The following is a 19,772-nucleotide window of genomic DNA, read 5'->3' on the forward strand; positions in this document are numbered from 1 at the left end:
ATCAACATTTTCAATGAAAAATTTTTTGAGTACCAAACTGCAATTATTTTGGATGCATGATTTAGAACGTGATTCACCAATGTTATAATTTAAATATCGATTATTCAACAATAAATTTCCTTTAGGTGACTTCTATAATCATTGTACAACTTAAATAAATAAGAGATGCATTGACTCAAATATAATGTATAATATGTAAAATATGTCAGATTAAAAGTAACCAACTGACTACCCATAATTACCCATTTCAAAATGCGTTGTCGATTTTTCGTTCTGGAAAAACTTACAAAAACTAGCATTTTTTTAGAATAACGAATTCAATAGTTTGCATTGTATATAAGGTGAACGGCTATAATTTGGACCTATTTTTTCTATCCCTAGCATAAAATTTACAATTTCTTCGACGTTTTAAGAATATTTTAATAATTAATAATGTTTAAGATTTGATGTGAAGTATCTAATTTGGCTCGTCGAAAATTTACTGTTATTGAAATACATTTCTCCACTATAGAGAAATTTAAATAAACTAAGAAGACTATCTTGAAATTTAGTTTTTGAGATCTGTTTGGAAGCGACAGAAAGTTACACTCTTCTTCTTAAATTAATTTGATTTATGGAATTTATATGTGTTTGTCGTAGTTGATTTATTCTTAACATAATTGAGTGTGATTCCAACTCGTCCAGAAAGTGCTTCTTTAATTTATAAAATATCGAACTAATTTCTTAAAAGAATATCTAATTTGGTAAAGTTTTTACTCAAACAAGCATTAATTTATGTAGTCAGTTTTAAATGTTCAAATTGTAATAGGAAATTAAATTGAAACATATTATAGCTGACCTTGTTACCTTAATATAAATGTGAAGGTTAATACTTCATTTTTATGCAAATATTCCTGAAAGGAAAGGAACGTTGTTATATTTATTTTATAACCATAATTTTATATATAGATGGAAATTAAAGTATCTTAATTGAGAACAAAAAACAAATAATCAAATTAAAAGAATTTTACGGAAATTAAAGTGATTGTATTATTTTATATTCACATTTGAATTCTCACGACGTATAGTTTCTAAATATCATAATCGCTATTATATTGTGCGAAACAATTTTGTAAAATCTACTTTTTCAATAAAATTGAATGGAACTGTAGAAAATATGAAGCATTTTTATCTAATAATTTTTCAGCCTTCAATGATCAAGTTATTCAAAAGTTTACTTTACATTAAACGAAAAATTATACGTTAATTGCTGCAGGAAGTTTCAAAACTAAATTCATTTAAGTTAAAATTCTATGTTTACAAATTTTAAACATTTGTGTGCCCACTTGTTAAACTGTTATCTTTTATTCTAATGGAATTCTTTTGTCGTAATATTAATTCTGTTTTTAGCATCATATTGAAAAATTACAAGTGTATTTTAAATAGATTGTGCCTTGACTCAAGTAGAATTTATATAGTTTAAATCTCTGTTAGCACCACTGAAAAAATATTCTGTATATCAAAGGCAAAAGAACATTTCGAAGATACTAAAGGGCCGCTAAATATTGGAAAAAAACATTGTGGTGGAACGAGGAAGTTGAAAAAGCACGGCAACAGGAGAAAGAAGTATATATCGCAAATGGCAACACTGCAGATGAAAAACTATAAATCAAGAAGCGATACGTTGAAGCAAACAACACAACAAAACTATTTGTAGCAAAAGCGAAAAACGAGGAAAATCAAATATTTTACGATACCATGGAAACAGTGGAAGGACAAAAAGATATACACAAGATATCGCAATAACACCATAATAACAATAAAGACTTTCTAACCGTAAAATTCATTAAAAGTAAAACGGTAGCCACAATAACTAGCAACTGGGAAACACAAACAAGATAGGTCGAATATTTTCATAAGCTTCTAAACGAAGAATTCCTGAGAGAAAATATTGCAGTCGAAGATAAACACACAGTACCGGTAAGCAAAATCACGAAGGAAAAAGTCAAAAGAGCGCTATCAAAAACGAAAAACAACAAATCCATTGGCCCAGATGAAGCCCTGGTTGAAGTTTGCAAAATGTCAGGGGCGAAGGCAGAGAATGGGCGACAGTGCTCTTTAACAAAATCCTGGAAGGAGAATCAATGTGAAGAACAAGCCTGCTTGTGCCAATTTATACCAACAAGGACGATATTCAAATATGCGAAAATTACAGGGGAATAAAAGTGATGCCCCATACTATGAAAGTATGGGAGAGACTTATTGCCGAGAGAATTTCACGGCATGCATCTATCACCCAAAATCAATCCGGCTTTATGAAAGCATGTTCAACAACTGATACAATCCAAACCCTAAGAATAGTCGTTTTGAAATTCCGAAACAATAAAAAGAACTTACATGTGGCTTTCATTGATCTAGAAAAAGCGTTCGATCGAGTACGAAGAGAGCTAGTATATCAGGCCCTAAATGCGAAGAAGGTGCCAAAGATCTACGTCCACATTATTCGAAATAAGTATACTGGAAGTAGCACACAAATCAGTAGCCCGGTCAGTTTAACAAATCCATTTCCTGTCGAACTCCTGGTGAAAGGTTCGGTTCTCAGCCCACTATTATTTAACATTGTCATGGACTATTCAACTTCAGCAATACAGAGACTGATTCCATTGAATATATTATATGAAGTTTCCATCGTGTTGTTTAATTAGTGGAGTAGAGATTTCCTGTCATCAAAAGGTTTACGTATAAATGCCAAAAAAAAACTGAATATGTACTCTTTTCATTCGTCGCAACCCCCATTGGTCCACGAAACTCAGTGTGGATAAATAGCGAACTGATTAACTTGTCACCAAGTTTTAAATACTTGGGTTCATATTTTAGTAGCGATGGTAATATTAGTGACGATATTGCATATAATGTAAATGTGGGATGGATGAAATGGAGAAGCTTGACAGGAGTTCTAAGTGACAAAAAATGCTGATCAAAATCAAGTGAAAACTACAAAACTGCGGTGCGACAAGCTCTGATGTACGCTACTGAGCACTTTCAATGAATAAGGTGCAGTCACAAACTCCACGTTGCTGGTCGTTGGGTGTTACAAAACTCGACAAAACACAAAATAATTACATCTAGGGTTCCATGAAAGTAACACCAATTACAGAAAAATCAAAAGAGAATAGATTGCAATGGTATGGACATGTCAGCAGAAGAGAAGATGACCATATTATAAAGACGGCTCTTAACATCAGAGAGGAAAAACGAGGTCCTGGGAGATCAAAATCAATGTGGCTTGGTGATATCCAGAAAGATATGGTGGAACGTAACATCCCGCCAGAGACAACTTAGGATAGAATTTCCTGGAGGCTGAGGACAAAGCGAGGCGACCCCAAATATTAACAAAGACGAGGAGAAAAGTAGAAGAAGAAGAGCACTTACAAAAAGCTGTATGATTGGATCAATATATTGTTTTTTTTTTTTTTGCAAATGAAACATTGCTGTTAAAAATATTCTTGCGTAACATCTTTTCATCCATATATTCATATTAAATTATTTACTCACGAAAATCTTCAAATATTAAATTAAGGTTCTTGGATAAAAAAGGAGTTGAGACAAGTTCAAGTAGGGAGAGCTTGGTTAGTACAAAAAAAAAATTCTGTTAAAATATAAACCACTTAAGGAATATAGACCAACTTAGAAGAAAGATAAAATTCAATTTGTGGAGGTTCTTGCAATGTTGACATATAGAAATTCGTTTGAGACAAGTAATTACTAACCGCATTGCATAGAATGAGAAAGCTTATGTGACGGTGCACTTTTACTACTTTAATTAAATTTTTGCTTTAATTATATATCAATATATATATATATATATTTATTAATATTTAATTATATAATATAAATATAAATATATATTTTGCTTTAATTATATATATCTTTTATAAATTTTTGCTAACTCTTTAAAAAACTAGTTACTAACACTTGTAGAACATGAAATTAAAATTGTTTGACGGTAGTTATATGCTGTCATAATTACTAACATCGGATTTTTTAAATATCAGGACACTGTTAGTTATTCGAATCAAATGCAAATGCGAATATTATGTGGCTTGGTTGGAAGTTTAGTATTTAATCGTACCATTTTGAAATTTAAGCATCAGAAACATGATCTTTTTAGTAGTAAAACTTTCGTTTATACCGGTAGTAGTGCTAACTTATAGTTAAACTTGAAAAATGTACAAACCAAAAATAAAATTATTCTTATAACAAATTTAAAAAATGACAAAAAATGTAAAATTAAATACAAAAGAAAAAATGTAGTTTGCATATTGCTTTCCCTACAGTTTATAATCTTCTTTGCTTTACTGCTTTAACACATTTCATGCATAAACAAATGAACACATTTCAGTTGATTTCTAATTATACATTCAAAAAGTGTATTTAAAATAATAGATCAATTATTATAGAAGCTCTAAAAATTTTAAGCTTAAATTATTTATTTTATAATTGTTTACTTTACAATAACATTTTGTGACTGGGTGAACATGTTGTTCAGCGGGTAACTACTTGATTCTTAAATTTTCTACTGACTGACTACATAGTGTACAATTTTCTATAGATTATAATTTTAATTATGTTTATAGTACAATATATAGAATTGATAAAATAGTTAAATACTTATACAAATATACTGCCAGTAGATTTTTTGAGATTGAAGAATTACCTATTGCGAAAGTCGTCAGTTGCTTCCAACAACTGTAGTAAAATTAAATATAAATGAGGAAAACTTTATGAATTTTAGATACCTAAACGAAGTCAACATAAATGAAGTCGTAATCAACATACAACAATTTACCTCTGACTCTTCAAATTAGTTTCGTAATAATTTACAATGATTCTTTGATAGAAATTGTTTGTTTTAAGAAACTATATTTTTAACCTATTCATTTTATGAGATCATGATTTTGATGTATTAGATTTCATAAATTTTAGTATTAAATTAGAAAATTTTTAGGAATATGACCAAGGATCAAGTTATATTTCAAATGTATAATAACTTTCACGTATTGCGTTGGAATAGCGAAGTTTACTTTCTTATAAAGACACTAACAAAAAAAATTACAACTTACAAAGTTAATTAAACACACATACATTTATGCTCGCATAAGACTAAGAAGCAATAAAATAAAAAATCATTTAATTATGATAAACGTGCAACACCCTATACAAACTAATTTAAAATTGTGAGCATTACGGAATAGATTAGCAATAATTTTGTTAGTATCAAAAGTTATAATGCTCAAAAATAAAAATAGTTTTGAAACAAATTTTTTTTTTTGATTTTTTATATTTTTAAAGAATTATTTATAGAAACAAGGTTAGACAAACATTTTGCAGATGTCAATTTAAATTTGCGTCATGCAGATAAAAGTTATTCTACTACAATGTATCTATATAATATCTAAGTATATAAACTAAAAAAAACAAATTCCATTAATAAATAATTTAACAAAACTATTCTTGATTACTGCGATCGAAATTCAAGTTTTATTGTTACCTATATAATTATTTCTGTCGTGCTCAAAATTAGTGCGCCCATGAATCGCTTAAGGCGAGGGGCTTTAAATATTTGGCTGAACATTTATTGGATCAGTGTAAAATAAAAATAAATAAAAAAAAATGAGTGCCGAGCAGGTTTGACCACAAAATTCAAATTTATTACACTGGTTAAATTCGATATGTGAAGCCGATATTGCTTCGAAAATTTTCATTAGATTTTTTGAGTTTGATGTAATATTTATTACTAGTAATAGTAATCATTTGATGGCGTTTTCTGATACATAGTACATGACAACAAAATTATAATAATTTACCGGGTTTTGAAGTGCATTTCCTTCTGGTTAAAAGACTGGTTTATTCCAGTCTTGTGGAATAATTTATTTTATATCGCAGACAAAAATTAAATAAAAGGAACTAAATAAAAACTATGAATTTTAAAACTAAAACTCACTTCCTTTTTAAAGTTGAGTTATTTAAAAATGTCTTTGGATTGCCATTTAACTTATTTTCAAAAGATTATGTTATACAGTGGAATTATAATAGACATATTTAGAATAAGAAAACTCACCTGAGCAAATAAACTTTTATTGTTTTTGACTATGATCGGTTCATCTTTTTGAACTAAATATAAAAAATTAAATATGTATGTATGCACGTAGCTGGAGATGGTAACATATTGTACTTTTCTTTCCTTTTCTTTTTAAAAAATGCTAGTTTGTAACGTTGTTGTTGGTTTATTGTGTTTTGTTTTCAAATTACATCTCAAATTTCAAATTTTTATAAAAAGTCAGTAGACGTAAAGAATATCATTCAAACTATAAGTTTGAGTTCTGTTAAACTCATTGCTCTGCTTTTTCTTTTGAATAGTTTTTTATCCTCTCTTTGGTAATTCTTTTTAGGGCAATCAGTTTAAGGTCTATAATTTTGAAATTTTACATATGCTTATCTTTATTAAATAATTTAATATAACTGGAAAAAATTTATTATTAAGAGGTGTTTTGTTGTTCATTCTTCTTAACACTTTAACCCTTATAGCTTTACTGTTTGTGATGTTCCGGTAAAATTTAATTAGTTTCTTGCAAAGTTATCGTTTATATTTTGTGTTTAGTGCACAAAATAAAATACTTGATGTATGTATATTGAAGAGAAGTTCACCTGCTTGAATTGTTACAAAATTTATATTTTTCTCGAATAATATGTTTATCAAATTTGTTATGATTAAATTGTTTATTATTTTATAAAAATCTTTGAAAAATTTAAACTCTTTTTTTTAGAAAATTAGAACATTAATAAGTTTGACTTCAGTGAAGTGATATTTAGGGAAAACCAATATTTCCGTTTTTTTAAATAAATTGAATGCTTTATCAGAGCAATAACTTGCGATTAATTCTCACTTGTAGAGCCTGTCATAATAAATATGTGGCATATAACAAATATAAACATTAAACCGTCGAACTACATCTGCACTAAAATTAAAATTACTCGCTGTGCTGATAAAGTTACTACCTAAAGAAAATTAATTTCCTTTCAACTGTACCAAATTAAGAATTACGAGTATGTAGCATTAATTTGTAGTTGTAAAATAAAATAAATAAATTGTTTTGTGGATGTTGTCCGTAATAAATTGAATAATTTCTGTGTTTTCAATATTTTATTTCTTAAAGTAAAATTCAAGTGATTCATATATAGATCCTCTAATTACTAGGTTTGTTAGAAAAATTTTCTAAATTAATGACTGCACAACACTAAAAACAAATATAAAAAGATAAATAATAGATGTGTAAATAATAAATACGAATGAAGTAGGAACAATCGTTATTCAAAAGTTGAATGAAAAATCATAATAGCTTTGAGTAGAAACCAATGCCAAAGTGGTGTAAGAAGTTAAAAAAGTTCCAATTTTAAATAAATTTATTAACATATGAATAAAGTAAAACTAAATTTACGTTTTAATAAAAAATAAATCTAATATTTGGATTTAGATCGAACAAATGTTTAGAAAGATTAAAATACCATGTGTATTAGTTTATTTTAAAATGTAATGTGCTAATGTTGAAAGGGAATAAGTAATTCTAGAAAATATTCCCAGTGATTCTGTGAGTCTACTGGCTGATGTCTCTTCTATTCTTTGCTTTCATTATATTTCGAAAATGTTATCTCAAACCTTCATAGTTTCGTGTGCAGTACGCTCAACGTTTAGTACTTGTGGACATTTATTTTATCAACATTCTGTAAATACTCTGATCAAATTCATACACATACCAGTACAATAACAGTTTTTATAACATATTAATTTCATTTTAACAGAAAGGTGTCATAATTTTTTAAAGACTTTTCCAAAACCTTGATGCTTTGGCGAATATTTTTGTTTCTCTGTTTTGTTTAATTCTTTTTTATTGTATGAACTTACTTAAAAAATTTTAAAATGTCCATATTTCCCTTTTACATTCACTTATTTACATATTTGTTTTTAAAATTATACTATACGCACTTGAAGCCCATTATGAAAAAGTATATTAAGAGGAAAAAACTAAAGAAGGGTAAAATATCAAAAGAGAAGAAACACAATCAAGAGCAAAAGAGCAACAAAAAAAATAATAAAAAGCACCTGAGAAATACTGCGTTAATGCTATACTGAAGTCAAATGGAAAATTCTGGGAAAATTAAATTAGCATTAAATTGAATTGGTGTCTAGATATTGAATAGAAATTGTATATGGATAGAGTTGACACATACAAATTCTATATACTTAATATTTAGACACTATTTATTATAAGAAACTACTTATTTATAACATACTCTTACTTGAAAAAAAATAAACATAGACAAAAATAAAAATAAAGTTGTGTCAAACCAATAATTTATAATGTGGCACTTTTCCCTTTAATATGATTGCAATCTCTGAAATAAAACAAAAAAAATTTAAAGAGGCGATAACATAATGCTTGAATTTAAGGTTCGATTGCAGGAGTTAAGAAAATAATTATGTTTTTTAATGCCATGACACATAACGTTAGCTTTCTGCGTTCTATAAATGTAGACAGCTTGCAGTTTAAGAGATATAAGGTGCTAAAAATTCAAATTTCAATTCTAACGAAATGAACTATTTATGAATATCTAACAGCTTGTAAGCTCCTACAACCTCTTAATTTTAGACAAAAAGCGATATCAAAAATTTGTGAAAAACTGATTTTAGATAACGGTAAATTTTAACGGCCATTTTGTTTTTGCAAAGTTCAAATAAGGTACGCCGCAGCAAAAGAAGCTAGCCAATACTTTTCTGCTTTTGTAGAAGTTTTGTAAATACGTCCACGGATAGGCGGACAGAGTACAATTAATAAACATTTCTTTTCAAAATTTTTTTCGAAAAGTGCCACAAATAGCGAACATTTTTGATGTAATTAACGTTTTTTGAAATTTTCAATTTTTTTTTTTCTTAAAATTACTTTTTTAAGCAGCTGTAAATCTGGCATTAGCCGTAAGTAGAAATTGTCCAGATAAGCAGCTGTAAATCTGGCATTAGCCGTAAGTAGAAATTGTCCAGATAAGCAGCTGTAAATCTGGCATTAGCCGTAAATAGAAATTGTCCAGATAAATCTGTTAATTGTAAAAAAAGTTGCGAACAACATGTTGCTCTATAATAGTTTCGAAGCTGTTATAGATATTTTTCAGACTGAATTTTCTCAATCGGATTTTTTTTTAAATCTAGAAAACTACCATTAAATATCTATGTCCCCCCTGCCTATTTTTTAAATCAATTTTGCTGGCTTGGTGTAAGTTTTTTTGAAGAGATGATATCACGATAAATGGAGTAACCACGGTTATTGTATTGAAATTGAAGTATGTTTTGAAAAAACAACTTAAAAATTTCTATAGAAAAAATAAATTGTCTCTTCATGTTTGCAAACAATTTACAAAACACTTAAAAGAACCCTCGTACATCATAGAAAAGCATATAAAAAAAGGTTGGTTGTGTTTGGAGGGGTTAAAAAAAGGTTGGTTGTGGTTGGTGGTGATTTGTTTTGTGCTATATTGCAGATTAATCCAAATTTCATTAAAACATTTTAAATATAAGTTTTAATATTATTCAACTGAAGCACTTCGGTTTTTTCAGATTGTGTGCTTTTATTGGAAATATTGAATTCAAAATTACAATTAAATGAGGTCAAATACTTAATTTCTTGAATTTTGTTCACTTTCTTTCACTTTTACAAATCATATCATAATTGTCTTTTTCCTTTTTTTTCCATTAAATTTTTTATTTTAAAATTAAATTAAAAATCATTAAAACTCATAGTTAAAATTTACGGATTATTAACGTATTTATGAATTAATGGGTTGCGGTACTGGTTATACCATATTTGTGGTTTCATATAATTTTATTGCATTACTCTAACAAAAACAAAAAACAAGAAAAAAATTTACTCAGTCATTAAAATGCGATTAAATGCAATTGTAAATAAATATTTTAAAATATATTAAAAAGCTTTATTATAATGAAATTTTTTTAAAAAGTATTAACATTCATCTGGGGGGGAAACAAGCTAATGCTTACTTTGTATTAAATATAAAAAGAACAATAAAGAAGTTAATTATATGCATGGTTTTCAAATTATAAAGAATTGCAGTTCCCTGATGGTGATATTCTCATAACCATAATCATAATGGATCATGAAGTTAATGGTTACTGGTAACATATGCTTAAACAGTGAAAAAAAATTGGATGTAAAAAGAAATCATACTAGAAGAACGAAACGTTTTCGTTTTGTACAAAATTATGAGTTACAAATCGAAATGTTCATAAATATTAAGTTATTGTTAAAACGCATGCACAATAAAGGAAATGTGATAAAATTATAGTTATAAACGACTTTGCTTTATTTAACCGTTTGCTATTTAATTAACATTTAGCTCAGTTAAGTTTCCGTTCCGCATAGCACATTTTTTGATGCATCAATAAATTACTACAGATTTTTATACTCGAACAAACATATTCGAAGGGTGTAATAAATTTGCCTTGCCATTTATAGCACTCTGATCAGATCAGAGATATCTCAGAAGTTATTCAACGCATAGTTTTGAAAATTTGCTCAAGCAAATATATTTTTAGGGCTGTTATGTTTGATAAAAGCCGTTGAAATTTCTGGACCGCTTTTGGAAGCTTCCTTGCATCTTCATAAATTGTTTTGATCATAGCTCGGAAACTATTCAAGCTGCAAACTGAAATTTTGAAAACACGAATTTGGCAAAGTGGCCCTCATTTTCGATAAAACGATTTTAAATTGTATGGATAATTATCATATTATACTCGTACGTATAAAACAGCATTAGACATAAGAAACAAGAGGTTGTGTGAAACTGCGTGTCTATTATTTTCGACGATTAAAATCATTTAATCGTACGGATATCAGTGTTGATACAGGCAACTATATCCTCGTTTTTCAATTGATGTTAAAATGAGAAAAGATACAAATGTGTGGTTTGACTATAATTCTATAGAATGATTATAATCAGCGGTCCGGTTGTTAAATTCATTTATACAATATTTGGCTATGATAGATTTGGCTAGATAGATATTTGGCTATGATAGAATTCCCGAGACATAACCCAATTATTTTTGGAGTTGGAGAAATTTTCTTAATATAGTTGCACTGTTACCGAATCCTTTTATGTGAAATTTTCAGCTATAAGTAGGTTTAATAACTTCCGATTATCAAATTATTTTCAAAGCTATAGTAAAAGCTTTATATTGTAAAAGCTTAAACACAACCAAATTTTTGTTGGAAAAGTGATTTTAAAATACTAAACTCATTTACGTAAAATTTATTAAATCTTTGGCTTGCAAATAAATTATTGTTTCAGTTGCGTGGAAGCTACTCAATCCGAGGTTCTTATTGTTCTTTTAACAATTATGAAAAATATGGTAAGCCCAGCGGATATAAAGAGACAGGCATAGCTAAATCGACTCAGAATTCAATGTTCATACATTTATACTTGTGTCTATGTCCCAGATGCTTATTTTTATTTTTTAATGGAATAATAAATTTTACATTTCGAGTATAATGAAAAAAAATTTAAAACTTTTTATTAACCTCAAGGTTTTTCTGATGATAGAATAATAAAATAAGAGAAAACGTTAAGGGTCAATTTGTTTTTAAAGCTAACCCTTCTTGTAAAAGATTATTAAAACACAATTTTATTTTTCATACAAGAGGATTAAACGGTCTAAAAACCAGCAAATAATTTTTTAGCGATACAATTGTTGGTTGCTGGAAGCACTTTTTAGTGAGCAATAATGAGAAATGCTTGCGTATGACATATTTACATTACGCAGAAAAGCAGTGGCTTATTTCTGATTCCTTCATATTTTTGATGTCGTTTTTCATCTAGACCCCAGGTTGTAGAAGTCTGAATTTTCTTATAGTTTTTAGGCTCTAATAAAAAGTTCATTTCATTAGAAACAATTTTTTTCCACCTCCACCCCCTCTCAAGTTATCGCCGCTCAAAATTTGTAAAATTACAAGTTTTAGCACCTAATTTAAAATTTTTTAAAATTTTTATAAATGCGGAAATCTAATGGTAACCCCTTGGCTTTAAAAAATATAATTATTAGCCATTAAAATCGAGGAATATGTTAACACCGCCTTAATTTTTTTTGGTTTATTTGACAGATTGCATTTATTGCAGATCCTAAAAATATGCAATTTCTCAAATTTTTTTGTGTATGAATGAATGTAATTTTAATAATGAAGTACATCGCTAGATTGTTTTTATAAGCAGAATTTTCACTTGCTGAACCAAAAAGTGCTACATTACAAACCATTGATTTGACCCAACTTTATTAAATAAATACGATAATTCGATGTTATGGAAGATATTCAAGAAATCTGACTCAAAAATCCTAATTAAGTAGAAATGTTCGAAAACAAATTGAATTTTTATTATATTACAAAAAATGAAATTAAAAATGCAACTCTTGATTAATAATCATTTTTCTTATATTCATAAATTTTCTATTTTATAATCATACGATCAATCATCGCCTTCTAATAATTAAATTTAAAAATTCAGCACTACTAAATAATAAATAACGTTTTTTCCCATTGCTGCATAGGTAAAATTCATTAGACTCTCGTATATTAAAAACTTGACTTTGGTTTCTTTTTAATTCGATAATAATTCCATAATAAAATTGCATTATTGCAATCATATAAAATCACATAATCACAATAAAAAAGCAAGTAAAACGTAACGCCAAAATAGTGTTATTTAAAAAAAAGAAAAAATCCTTGAAAGATAAAAGCTTACGTATACGTAAACTCAACGAAGTGCAGCTCAATTCAATTCAATTCAAGATTTAACAAAAGGATGGAAATAATTTCACCATAAATTACGTTTTTATCGTAATGACAAAAAGGTTTTATTTGCCCGATTATTATTACAGACGATTTTTCTTGACACTTTATTATTGTTATTATTATTTTTTATTTTACAATTATTATTGTCCCAATGTATACGCATTCATACGAACATTCACATATTCGCTAAAGTTATAGGTTCATGTAAAAGGATCATTGCTCGAATTCAGTTTGTTTTTGATCATAAATTATAGATATTGTCGCAGCGTGTAGTTAACACCTAATTTTTCATGGAGGAAGAATTTTTAGATTTATTGGCTTAGTCCAGTGGTAATTTCAACTATAATATATGAGGGTAATCAAAGATGACAATACGGCAGTATAATAGGTATATACAAATTTATATTCATATTATAAGTGCGCAGCAGCACGGTGATTATGACGATGTTGATTCGATGATGATGATCAGTAACAATAATTGGTATTATAGTATATATTTGTAGTTATACACATACGAAATATATCTATAAACATTTACGTTGGTATTTAGTTATTTAGAGTATTATGCAAAATTTTTGTGTTAACAAGCAATTTTTAGTGGTATTTCTATAAAGAAATATCAGTTCTTATTCATTATTTATATATACATAGGGCACAGTACATATGCGTATCATAAAATACATATAACACATTTGGTATATTCTTATAGTAGCCAATATCATGATGAATTTATTATTAGTCTTATTGTTAATATAATATACATAAGAAATTACAGAAGAGAAAAGAAAAAATTATGATCTGAATTTAAGTAGGTTTGAAATTCCAGAAGCTATTTAAATAAAAGTTAAAAAAAAAAAATGAATAGAAATTGAGTGCCATAAATTTTATAATTTTTAGAATGGAGGAAATTTTTTTGATTACCATCTTCAATTTAATATTTTATAGGATCTCTTTTAAAATTATTCACTATTGTAATTTGAACGTGGAAAACTTTTGTGCAGCGATTGACAAGAATAAACTACGGACAAAAATAGCTATTCTTTAATTTTTAGGCCGTAGGTAAAAGGTTTTTGTAAAGTATTCGAAAGATTGAGTAGCAAGGTATTGGCCTAAATGTAATAGAAATAAGCTAAATTCAAAATTAAGTGTATGAATTTTTATAATTAACATGATAGAAATTTAATTAAAGCTAAGTAATTAAGAAAACATTAAATAATTTGAAAAAACATGATTTATTATTGTTGAGCTATTTAACATCACAATTAACACTGTATTTTCGTGATTCTAATGACCACTTCTGTTATATTCTTCCTTAGCATATGGCTTTTCTTCCACTCATCTACATTCTTTTTACTTACGAAAAAGAATATGTATGACCAAAAAGAAATACGAAGCCATAGTCGTTAGTTAATACTACTGCGTTAGTATGCTTACAATACTGCGTTTCTTACAATAGGTCATCGATTTTAAAGAATTCTGCCGAACATAAATAACTATTTTAAAATCAATGCCTGTGCTAAAGCAAAGAATTTTAATTAATTACTTGAAATTAATTACAAAGGTTTTAACATTTTGTAATTTATTTTTACCAAATATTCCATTAAATATTACTTTCAGACCATATTAAATATTAAATATAAAACTTGTTGACCTTGAAACAAGAATCTTGTTTTTTAACTGAATTTCATTAAGGAGCACAAAAAATAAAATTTCTAAGAATTATAAAAATTGAGAATATTAGACCCTTGCTATATATACTTGAACAGAACCAAAATTCAAATTTTTCTTTTTCTTTATACACTTTTAACCACAAACCTCTGAGTATCGATTACCAAATTTTGCATCTAATATTGCATTGAATCAAAGAGTTTATATATAAATTTTCAATAAAGACTTTATTCATTGCCAGTAAATGAAAAATTTTAAAATTTATTTACAGAAAAAGTTCATTATTCACCAATTCAATACTTTTTTTTAATAATTGAATATATTTTCCTCATTCTGAACGTTTTTCGCAAAATATTCACTCAAATTTTATATTTTGCAATTATGAAGCGCGAATTTTTGCACCCAAAATAATTCTTAACTATCTTTGTGCTTCGCGTAAAAAATTATCTTTAGTGAAAATGACAAGAACAAATGCATTTAAAATATATTTGATGTGAAATTTAAAACCTTATAATGCCTCCAATTAATTCTAAAAATCAATGAATATTACCCTATAATTTGCTTAGGACGCTGTAAATAATCTGACAAAAAATTTTTTTTTGTTCCAAAAAGAAAAAATTTTATAAATTTTTCTTTGAAGCATTCATTAAAATTATCAATGATACGGAAATTAACATGTACGAAAGTTGTTTTTAAATTTAAATGAAAACATAAAATAAAACTTAAGGAGCTTCTTTTAAGCAGGGACGGTTCCAACAATTTTTCTTACTTGCAATTTTTAATACTTGCATATTTTATTGAAAAAATTGTATTGCAAAATATTTGTATTTTAAGTTGTTTTAAAATATTTTGTGAAAAGAATGGAATTTATTTTTATGTATTATAAAACGAAAGGTGATTTTTTAGCTATTTAATTTTTCGTACAAAAGTTAAAGCACTAGCACTTAAGTACAAAAGTTAAGCATTTGTACTCTCCGAATTGACGAATTAAACCGTTGACGAAGAATATTTAAAACAATACGAGTTCTGTAGTTGTTCTAAAATTGAGTCCCATAGGAATTTTTAAAATGAGTGTTTAAGTGATCGAAATTTTAATGAGTCAGAATCTAATCAATTGTAAAATGAGATCCATCTCTGTTGTTAAATTTATATTACTGCCTTTATGGATATTATTTTAAGACAAACGTTTTTTATAACTATACTACAAATATAAAGTTTGTGCAATAGATGTATGTGCATAATATTTGGTGTGGTATATCAATTTGCGATGCATTTTATTTTTTTGGATGAAAAAAATTGTCAAAATAATTTTGACCTATATATATCAATAAAACACATGTGTGTATAAGGCAATAAAGTTCTAAAACTTATAATTATTTATTTCAACTATAAGAGGGCGATACAAGACATAAAGTTTGCTCGTCATCGAAATTAAATTTGTGATTTACACTAGCTGTTTTTATATTGCTGTGCAAATAATTATAAAATGAGAGATTTTTTCGACAAATAAACCATGTTTATTAAAATAAATTGAAATTTAATCAATAAAATGCAACACAATACCAGACGTGCAGATGTATGAGTACATCGTGGTTATACTGCTTGCAATCTCTATAACGTAATTTAATTCTCAATGCGCGTAACAATATTTTCTGCTTTACACTTTCTTAATTTGCTTGTTTTTTTATTATTTCTAATACTTTGCATTGGGATTAATATACTTTTTGCTTTACTTTATCAAGAGGCATGGATAAGTAAAATGAAACTAAATATACTAGTTGTGTTTAAAAAGTTAAGGAAATTTCAAAATTTGTGATGAATAAAATGGTGTTACACTTTAGCAACATTAGGATTGACTTTTCAGTTAAGGTATTATCTTTATTGAAATTGACTAGAATAAAAGGAATTGTAAATATCTTTCAAGTAAATCAATAATTATAGTTATGGCAATTCGTGTATTACTTAAATTTTTTGCAAACTTTGTAAAGAAGGTACTCGTAACGGCATAAAGAAAATGAACTCAGTTTCGCATCGAGTGATTGTTTTCGCAGATTGGTTAATTCATTTTGTGTGCGGGCGGCTGTATAAGAGCTTGACTTTTGGAAAACGCCGATTAATTTTAATTGACAATATGTACCAGTAGACACCAGTGGTCGAAATAGTTTCCTTATCAATTCGAAAACTGTATCTGTATTAGCAAATCTATTTTAATAAATTGTATCAATGACTAATTTTGACATTAATTTATTTAAAAGTTAGCGAAAATTAGGCAAAAAATAAATAAAACACATACATATTGATATTGAAACAGTGAAATTCGGTACAAATTCTGGCCTCTTCTTAGTTTTCACCAAAGTTTTCTTCCCTCACCTACTAGTTAGTTATTAGAAATATTGCAGTTGTAATCTATTGTTGTTGCCGTTACATTCAGGTTGATTTTCTTCTTCATTTTCCTATTTCTTTTGTGTTTTTCTCTTTTACTTTTCTGTGGTTTTCAATTTCAAATTATTGATTGATTTATTAGCATCTAACAAGTTAGACAATCAGTTAGCTGCCTATGGTTTAAATTAGCTTTTACATTTTCATTTTTCTATGTTTTTATATTTTTGTCACTGACACAGTGTTTTTTTTTTGTTTTTTCTTTTACATGTTGTTTTTTTATTTAATGTTCTGTTATTTTCTAACTTGTCCAATATAATTATTGTCAGAAAAATGTTCGAACAAAGATGTATGGAAACGAAAGGAGGAAAAATAACTATAGAATAACTGAATGAACTGAAGAAGCAGAGAAAGAGGTTGCAAAACAAAACAGCAGTAACAATAACAACAATAAAACTTAGATAGAGAACATGAACAATAAGTAAAAATAATTTCGATAGATGACAGCACACACATTATATTTTATAATATAAGTTTAGTATATGCAATGTGCATATAGATAGCGATGTGATCTGAAATGAGACAGTGAAGGGTGCCAGAATTACTGATACCCTTGTAATATTGAAGTGCTTTTTACTAATGACATGTTTCAGGTATTTTTTTTTTGTTATTCTTATTATTGTTGCAAACTATTCGTGTTTTGTTGGTTTCTATTATGTTACTTGTTTTTACCTTTATTTTGTTATTTCTTTTTCTTTTTTGCTGAAATGCAGTTTTTCTAAGAAATTTCATTTGATTATATTCGCAAAAAAGCCGCAACCACCTAACATAACAATCAATTTTCAATTTACGAACTATTATGAGAATAGAAAAAGAAATAAAAATTATTCGAAAATAAAAACAAAACAATGAGCAATAGGAAAATAGGCTTAAATTGCTGCTTGTAAGCTCGACTACAAGAAGTGTTAATTTTAAATCGGATTAATTATCTTTTGGTCTCTTTTAGCTCTTTATATAAATACATGTCGTGCTGTTATACATACTCATGCTTCCCTACTCAATTATCCTCTTCTACATGCTATAGAATTTTTTAAATAAGCAATTTACAACTTTAAAATAATTTTGCTTTAATAGTTTTTGCTTAAAATTCTTTTTATATTGAACAAGCTATATTTTAATTGATTTTGAACTAAAAAAATATAGTAAAATTTGTAAAAATATATTAAAAGTTATTATTAAACTGAAGTAAGGGCGGTCATATTTAATAAACATCCAAATTATGATAAAACAGCTTCCCAGCCCTTTAATTCTACATCAAATTTTTGCATAATATTTATTAGAATCAATTGCAAATATATCATAACTGCATACCTTTTTATTTGGTAGGTTTCTTTATACCCGTACGAACGTATGTTCGAAGGGTATACTAAATTTGCCTTACCGTTTGTAACGCTAAGAAATAACGGTCTTAGATATAGACTCAAGTGTATGTTTTTGATCAGCGTCAAATTCTGAGTTGATTTAGCTTTGTCTGTTCGTCCGTCCGTCCGTCCGTCCGTCCGTCCGTCCGTCCGTCAATGTGTACTAGGGCCAATGTGTTTGATAAAATTTGTTAAAATTTCTTAGCTTTTTCTGGTAGCTGCCATACAACTTAAATAGTAGTTTGGCACACACAGTATTTTGAAAAACAGACAGTATTGAAATTTTGCATAAATTAATGTGTCCCATAGTCAGTTATGGCATCTTTATTTGCACATAGGATAACAAATTCGTACGGGTATCACAGAGTTGACAAGGTCAACTCTATTTTTTTTCTCGTTTTATTATAATTTTTTTAAGCATTTAACTAAATCGCAATTGAAGACATACATATGAATAAAATTTTGCCTCTTAGTTCGCTTTTTGCTACTAGGTTATACGTACGCTTCAAAAGACAAAAACAGAGAATTTATTGTTTTTCTGTTTACACAAAAATTAAAAATTTGAATTAAATGTTACATAAGTAATTACGCTTAATCTTCTATTTCACAAAATGTAGATTCATTAGTATTTTTTTAAATTTAAAAGAAATTCCACAGTTTTTTAGTAATATATTTTTCTTATAGTAATTTGCAAATTTATCGCAGCTAGTATATATAGGCTGTTTAGGTCTAGGTTATATCTTTTATATAAACAAAAACTGTATTTGAAAATAGTCGATTTTTCTTTCTTTTTTAAAAAATATTCAACGTCTATTTAAGGTCGCAAGATTCAACATCGCAAGAATTGCTCAATAAATGCACATATTAATTAATTTGACTCTAGTTCTATTATTTCTTAATAATCGAAATAAGTCATTTCGCTCAAATGTGGATACCTTGCCTTTTCCCTCAAGTTTTTAATTTACAAATTAATATTAATTAAAAATAAAATTATGTTTAGTATAAGTTATAATGCAAACATACTTACATTAATATTTTACATACATTTTTCTATTAATACATAGATATATGTACATACAACTATATTAACATTAATTGTTATATTAATTATTAATTACTAAATTTTAAAACAACGAAATGGAAACAACGTTATTACGGTTTTAACAAGTACGCGTGTATTAACTTATCGCGTGTTTTTATAGAATGTTTTTAATTTTTGTATTAATTTTGATTTTATTTAGAAAGAAAACATTTAAAATATCTCACTTAGCAAAGGTAATTTTAGTGAACAACTATAACTTATTTAATTTTTTTTTGTTTTAGTACGTTTTAGCTTTGTAAATAAACTACTTACTCCGAGAGAATCAGAACTAATTTTTTAACATTTACGGTAAGATTCTTCTTTATGTCACCT

General features: G+C 27.3%; 1 protein-coding gene across 1 annotated transcript in view; it reads left to right on the forward strand.

Moving 5' to 3' along the window:
- LOC129605995 (putative uncharacterized protein DDB_G0277255) overlaps positions 1 to 19,772 on the forward strand; it is a 60,703-nt gene that overhangs the window by 9,533 nt on the left and 31,398 nt on the right. The gene's annotated exons all lie outside the window — the stretch shown is intronic.

This window comes from Condylostylus longicornis, unplaced genomic scaffold, assembly GCF_029603195.1.
Source record: "Condylostylus longicornis isolate FDR11 unplaced genomic scaffold, ASM2960319v2 ptg000016l, whole genome shotgun sequence".
Lineage (NCBI taxonomy): Eukaryota > Metazoa > Arthropoda > Insecta > Diptera > Dolichopodidae > Condylostylus > Condylostylus longicornis.